A 7004-nucleotide genomic window follows, 5' to 3' on the forward strand; every position below is an offset into this window, starting at 1 on the left:
TACAAATACATATGTATGTATATAAGTATTATGTATTTGCTTTTTTCTTTGCATCCCCAATATTTGCAATAGTAATGTATGGCACATAGTTTTTGCTTAATAAGTGCTAGTTGATTGATTGACCTATATTCAGATTCTAGGTTTATGTGACCTTAGACAAGTCAATTAACTTATAAGGTTCCAGTTTTCTTAATTGAAAGCTGAATAGAATATATTATATCATCTTTGACATCACTCTAAATTTAGGATCATGCGATGAATTTTCCCAAGCTGAGTCTGTACCCATTAGCTAGCTCCAGCGGTTACAGAAAAGATGTAGTTGCTCCTTTTCCCAAGGTGGGCTTAGACCAAAGTCTCATTAAATTCCTCCTAAATCAAAATCAAACTGAGTCATTTGCATTTAGTCTCTCAATTTCCTTGGAGCAGGAGTTTTCTGCAGCCAAACATTCACAACTCAAAATTAAGTGATAGGCCTCAAGTGGAAAATATTTGTAGAAGGAGCAAAATCAAATGGTTTTGTGTTTGCCAGCGACATCTTAGAGGAACCAGTGGGTATTAAAAAAGAGAAAACAAAAAGGGCTAATATTATAACAAGTCTTTCCTTAAAACACACACATACCCCCCCCCCCAAAAAAAAAGAGTCAGCTCTTTTCATGGAGAAGAACTTCTGGCAGAAATAATTACTCTATACTTATTGCTGCTGGAGCTGTGGCCCAACTGGGGAATTCAAGAAACAAGGAAATGAGCTATAGTTTCTTGGGCAGACCAAGTGGCAGAGAGCAATTTACAAAGAGCTCAGTGTATTCCACCTGGAGAGGACTCTATATTTTTAAATATCACATTTAATTAACGCTTGAAGAGAAGAACCTAATGGCTCACCACAGTGATCCGAGGTAGCTTTTGTATGAAACAGATGGAGGGGAAAAACCTGATTATGTACTGGCCATAAGCACAGACTCTTTGGATTTTTACCCCCTCCCCATCCAAACCTCCACTCCTTCCCCTTATATGTGCCTAAAATTAGTTCTGACAGCTTCACAGAATGAGTGGGCCTTTCTTTTCTTGGAGTAGTTAACAAGTACTGTGCATTGTGTCAACATACTTAACTCTGGGCTGAAGGAAAAAGCAGACTGGTTATTCCAGAGCTGGGCTCTTCCTTAAAGCAGACACAGGGATCTATGGTCATCTGAAGTAGCAACTGGCTTAGGTTTAAAATCCAGCTATGTAAGAACCCAACTCCCCTCCCCCCAGCCCTACTTACGCTTCCAGCCACCCACTCTTGACATATTTTCACCTCTGAGTAAGTGGGAGATTCAGAGGGCGGACATAGTATACTGAATTAAAGCCAGGCTCTTTAATAATTTCATCAGTTTAGGGCCCAAGAAGATAGGTATTTGTGGGTAATAGGTAATTATTTCATGTGAGCAAATAGGTCACTCTGGGTAAATAGGTAGGTGCTTCTTCCTGCATTCTCCACCCCAGGCCTGCTGTTTGCTCAGTTAAAGGAGCTTTGGACATATTTCTTAAATGTTTAGCACCTCCTTTGGAATGGGGCTCCCATGAACACTCCTCAAAGAGCAGTTAAGACAAATGTAGCTAAGGTGCCTTTAAGATCCCTAGAGGAAAGCTGTCACAGAAAATGCAAAATGATTTTCAGGCAATTAAAATGGATAACCACAACTGAGATGGCCAGAGGGATTACATTTGAGCCAAAATACAGCCCACAGGATTCCAAAAGATACCCTCAGGCTGGGCTTTATGTGTAATTTTGAGGTATAACCTACAAGACAACTGCTTTCAACATGTCATTCTCTATCAGGATGGATGAGAAGAAAGGTTTCTTGGTTCCATAGATAGCATTGCATGTAGGAACCTGAATTGTAGAACTGATATACTTCTATATTGAGGTTAAGGGTAATGAGGTACTGTGCTTGACAATTTACCAGGAGGCCCTTGGTTGAATCAACAGTGGATTTCTTTTATAGGTGATGGGTTCTTAATTGGAGGGAAGATAGTATCCATATATCTCAGCTAATTGTCATTAGTAGCTCTGGAAGAGGTGAACTATTTCCAGGACAGTGATCTTTACTATGAAGAAATTGGGAGATGGAAACTGGGTTAATAATTAGGAAATATAATGATCATCATAATAATAAATTAGGAAAACCTAAGTCAAGGGATCTTGAATCTATAACCTCCCTCTACCACCATCTACAACCTCACTCAGCTATCAATTATCTCCTCAAAAATCTATAGGCTGCATTCTGAACAGATAGGATTTTGCAAAAACAAATTTTTAAAGAAAAGTGTTTTTTCCCAAATCCATTGATATCTTCAGGAGAGTTTGTATCGATCAATTTAATACATGTTACTTCCAAGTCCTAAATGTGCTCATCCTTTCAGAGCTAGAAAATATAGATCCACTGACATCAGTGCTCCCATCCTTTGAATGAGTTAACCACATTTCATCAGCATTCCTGGAGCAGACAGACCCTGTTCCTTTTTCAGGAAAACCTGAGTTTAGCTAAGAGAAAATAGGTCCAGAATTCTTCTATGTCTTCTATTCTGGTTTCAGTAACTTGGAGATGCCAGCTCAAGAGGGTGGGGTTTCCAAACTCCTACACACAAGGTAAATGCAAAGTACTGCCAGCTCCCACACCCACACTCTCCAGCAGTTATAGAATGCCATCATCCATCAACCAGGCTACTTTATTTCTTGGCCTTTGGCGATCTTCTCTGTAACCAACTCAATAAGGAAGACTTCCTGAAGCAAGGACTTTGTTCATCTAGACCCTAAGTAAATATGAATACTTATGGGAGAGCTTTTTTAGCCAAATTGGATTACTCACCATTTCACCATTCACTAAATCCTTCTCCACCCCTAGGCTTTTAACTTTGCCATGCTCTTCACCTTGAATTCCCAACTCCTGCCATTCCCATCTTCATATTCAGCTCTGGTGTCTCCTCTTCCACGAAGCCCGCCCTGTTACACACTAACCAGATGTTTTCTTCTCCTTCTTTTGAACTTTTTTATTTGTCTCTTTCCTCTGACACTCATAATGTTTTATTTTGTAGGTTATGTATTTGTATAAATATTATGCCCATTTCCAAATTATAAACTTGGGAACAGGGATTGTGCTTTAATCATCTTTGTATCCTCAGAGTTTAGCATGATATCTTGCACATAACAGTTATTTAATAAATGTTTTCTGAATTGAAAGAAAATGTCATTAGTGTTGGTAAAAAGCATTCAAAGGAGTACTATGAGAAAAACCCTAAAGACTGAGCTACAACTAAAAATGTGATTCAGATAATAATAGGAGTTAGGAGACATCTTAGAAATTATCAAACATGAACTCCTCATTTCATAGATCAGGTTAAGTGACTTGCCCCCCAAAATAGATACTACATGGCAGAGTGAGGTTCTGAACTCAGATCTTGCCTCCATTGTTTACCTGATCATTAATTTGGATGATGGCAGGGTTTAATTTTTATAAAAAAGAATAATAATATTAAAAACAACAAATATCCCTAGTTAATGTCCTTGACTAACTACTCTCTCCCCATATGACATTTCTGTATTGCTAGATGTGTTAGGTCTAGGCAGAATGGTATGATGGGCCTGGAAATTCCCCTTTGCACAGGAAGTAGAGCTCTGTTATGTAAGCTCTGAATTTCCTCCAATATCATGAAACACAAACCATGCCAGACAAGTTCCATTCAGTGTAGCATCCTGGCTAGAACTTGTGGGGAGAGCAGCAGGAGAATGAATGGCACTATCACACTGCAGGGTCAAGTAGGATAGCATCGATCAGGATTGCTACCTCAATTTCTGAAAGTACAAGGCCAGAGAAATGCAACAAATATTAAGCATCAACTATATGCAGAGCTAAAGTCTAGAGTTTGCATAGGACATGCTCCCTGCCCTCATAGAACTTACTGTTTACTAATACACACAAAGAGCTCTAATATACAATATTACACAATAAGCAGAGTCAGCACAATGGTGGAGATAAAATATTGACTTTGGAATTAAGAAGACCTGGCTTCAAGCCCTGCAAACTCAGGTCACTTTCTAAAATGAGAAATTTCTTTCTTTCTCTTTCTCAATAGTATTTTATTTTCCCAAATACATGTAAAGATAGTTTTCAACATTCCTTTTTGTAAGATTTTGTATTCCAATTTTTTTCCTCCCTCTCTTTCCTCCCTCTCTTCTCCCCAAGACAGCAAGCAATCTGATAGTTTATACATGTACAATTCTTTTAAACGTATTTCCTTATTTGTCATGTTGTGCAAGAGAAATCAGAGCAAAATGGAAAACAAACATACAAAAAGGTAAAAATAATATGCTTCAATCCACATTCAGTCTCTATAGTTTTCTCTCTCTGTTTGTTGGATGGCACTTTCCATCCCAAGTTTATTGGAATTACCTGCAATCATCACACTGTGGAGAAAAGTCAAGTCCATCACAGTTAATTATTATATAATCTTGTTGCTGTGTGCAATGTTCTCTAGGTTCTACTCCCTTCACTTACCATCAATTCATGTAAGTCTCTTCAGGCCTCTCTGAAATCATCCAGATGATCATTTCTTATAGAATAATATTCAATTATTTTATTCAGCCATTATCCAACTGATGGGCAACCACTCAGTTTCCAGTTTCTTACCTCTATAAAAAGGATTGCTGCAAACATTTTTGCACATGTGGGTCCTTTTCTCTCTTTTTATGATTTCTTTGGAATACAGAGCCAGCAGAGACACTGCTAGATCAAAGGGCATGCACAGTTTCATAGCCCTTTGGGCATAATTTAAAATGAGAATTTTTAAAGGAGGGAATCAATTTGCATTGGAAAAAGAAGTTTCTCACTGGAAGTTGTCCTATGCTAAGGGAATCACAGATATAGTCCAATAAAAGTGAAGTTCATTTTAAGTGCAAAAGATAATTACAAAATAAAATGCTATGTGAAGTCTGATGGGGGAAGATTAGTACTGAATAGTGGTGTGTTGGGTTGAGTGGAGTGGTCAGAGAAGAATATTCCTAAGGGATAAATTCAATCATAACCATAATTATGTAATGACATAACTCCCATACAAAATAATGCTTGTCAATTTGATAGTGCTGATATGGATACTGATATACTGGTAGCAATACTGTCCTGTTTCTTTGAAAAAAGAATAAATCTAGTGCACAAGGCAGCAGGGCCTGAACGATAGTATGGAGAGCGAAAGGACAAGAGTGATTCTGTTAGAGTTAGAGGGAGTTAGTTGACTCCCTTGCTTTCCAGCATCTTAACTCCAATGCCAACATGGAAGGTTTTCTCCTTGGGGAAGTGAAAGGTAAAGCCAAGAATAGCATTACATATTCTCAGTTGAATGATGTTGAAGTTGTTTATACAATTGACTTACAAAGTACATTCCATGCTATCAGCTTTTCAGCTTTTATAATTCAATAGGTGAAGTAAATAAGCAGGTGCTGAAAAAAGTCATTCCATGCTGCAAAAAGAGTTTTCCATAAAGTGCCTTTAGTGGTGACCAATTTGGATATGTCTGAACTGCAGGGATATAAAACTAAGTCGGGTTCCTATATATTTACTGCCTTTAGCTAAGCAATCTATGCACATAGGTCAGATTTTTTTTTTTAATGAAGATAGAACTTTAAAAGAGTTTCAGAAGAGAAGTGAACTATATACCAACATGCAAGAAGAATTAAAGGAAATATACACTCAAGTACTAGACAGTGAGTAGTTAGGAGAAAAATTAATAAAGAATATAAATTGTCTAAAAGGACTTGAAACAAGAAAGAGAGCAAAGCCTAGTATCAGCGGTAAGAAGCCATGATTCGGAAATAAGAGAATGTTCTTCTCTCAAGCTTTAAGGATATTTCCCCCAAGTTGAGGATTTCTTCATTCATGTATTGTTTGTTTAAAAGCTAACCAGGTTTCTAGAAACTGTTGTAACACTGACCATACTTCATCTGGTAAGTGAATTAACTCTGATGCTAGAAAGCTCTGATTTTTCAGAAGATGATGAAACAAAATGTGGAATTTAAGCATAAATCTCTTGACTCAGAGAACAAAAACCCAGTGAAGAAAGTATGACTGTTAGAAATTCATAATCAGTCTCTTAAAAGAGATCATGAAAACAGTTAATGAGAAAAAGAACTGATAAGTAACCTAGAAACAGATGAAGATGCTGAGAAATTGAAAGATGGTATTGAATATTCAGTCACCAACTTTCTGATCTTTCATACAATTTTTTCTGATTGACCAGACTGCTCAAAAGGCAACAGAGTGGGGGAAAGTTTACTATGTTTTGAATAAATTCTAATAATTTTCTAAAGTATTGCTTCATATAAAATATTTTGAAAACTCGTTAAATTAGGAATGTAACAAGTTTTATTATAGTACTCCAGGAGTAAATCAAAAATTACTAGTCATTTTCCAAGTTGGGTTTTTTTTTTTTTTTGTGAAAAAAGTTCACTGAAACTGTTAATCCACTTTGTAGATAAAATATTTCATAAAAATATTCTAAAACCTAAAGCTTTTTAATATTTGGTCTAAGAAATAAAGGCCACACTAAAAAGTTAAATTTCATAATTTAACTACTCAAGTTTTTACTGCATACATTTTCTTATACCTAAATCAGCTATTAGACTGATTACTACTAAAGTCTGAACTAGTCCCCAATCAAGAAGTTGTTATGCCCACCTTCTGTATCTCTTCATACATGTTTTTTCTTTCACTAGAAATTAAGTTCTTCATTGGCAAGAACATTTTTGGGGTATCTGTCATGATATGAATGAATAATATTTGTCTCTTAAATTTACCCCAATGTTTGAGCAAATGATGTTTCAGTTAAAATTCTAAAGGGCTTGGGTTAATGTTGTAATATACAGGAGCTGTTGGAATACACAGGAGCCACCTGACAACGGTTGCTGGAGATCCAACCTAGATTTGCAGAATGACTCTTCTTTTGTGAGAGGATGATACAAAGAGACGGAGAGG

At 36.7% G+C, this 7004-nt stretch overlaps 1 pseudogene; it reads left to right on the plus strand.

Annotated features, from left to right (window-relative positions):
* Positions 1 to 3688: 3688 nt before the first annotated feature.
* Positions 3689 to 6266, plus strand: LOC105749352 (annotated as a pseudogene).
* Positions 6267 to 7004: the final 738 nt, after the last annotated feature.

The sequence above is a fragment of the Sarcophilus harrisii genome, chromosome 1 (assembly GCF_902635505.1).
Source record: "Sarcophilus harrisii chromosome 1, mSarHar1.11, whole genome shotgun sequence".
Taxonomy (NCBI): Eukaryota; Metazoa; Chordata; class Mammalia; order Dasyuromorphia; family Dasyuridae; genus Sarcophilus; species Sarcophilus harrisii.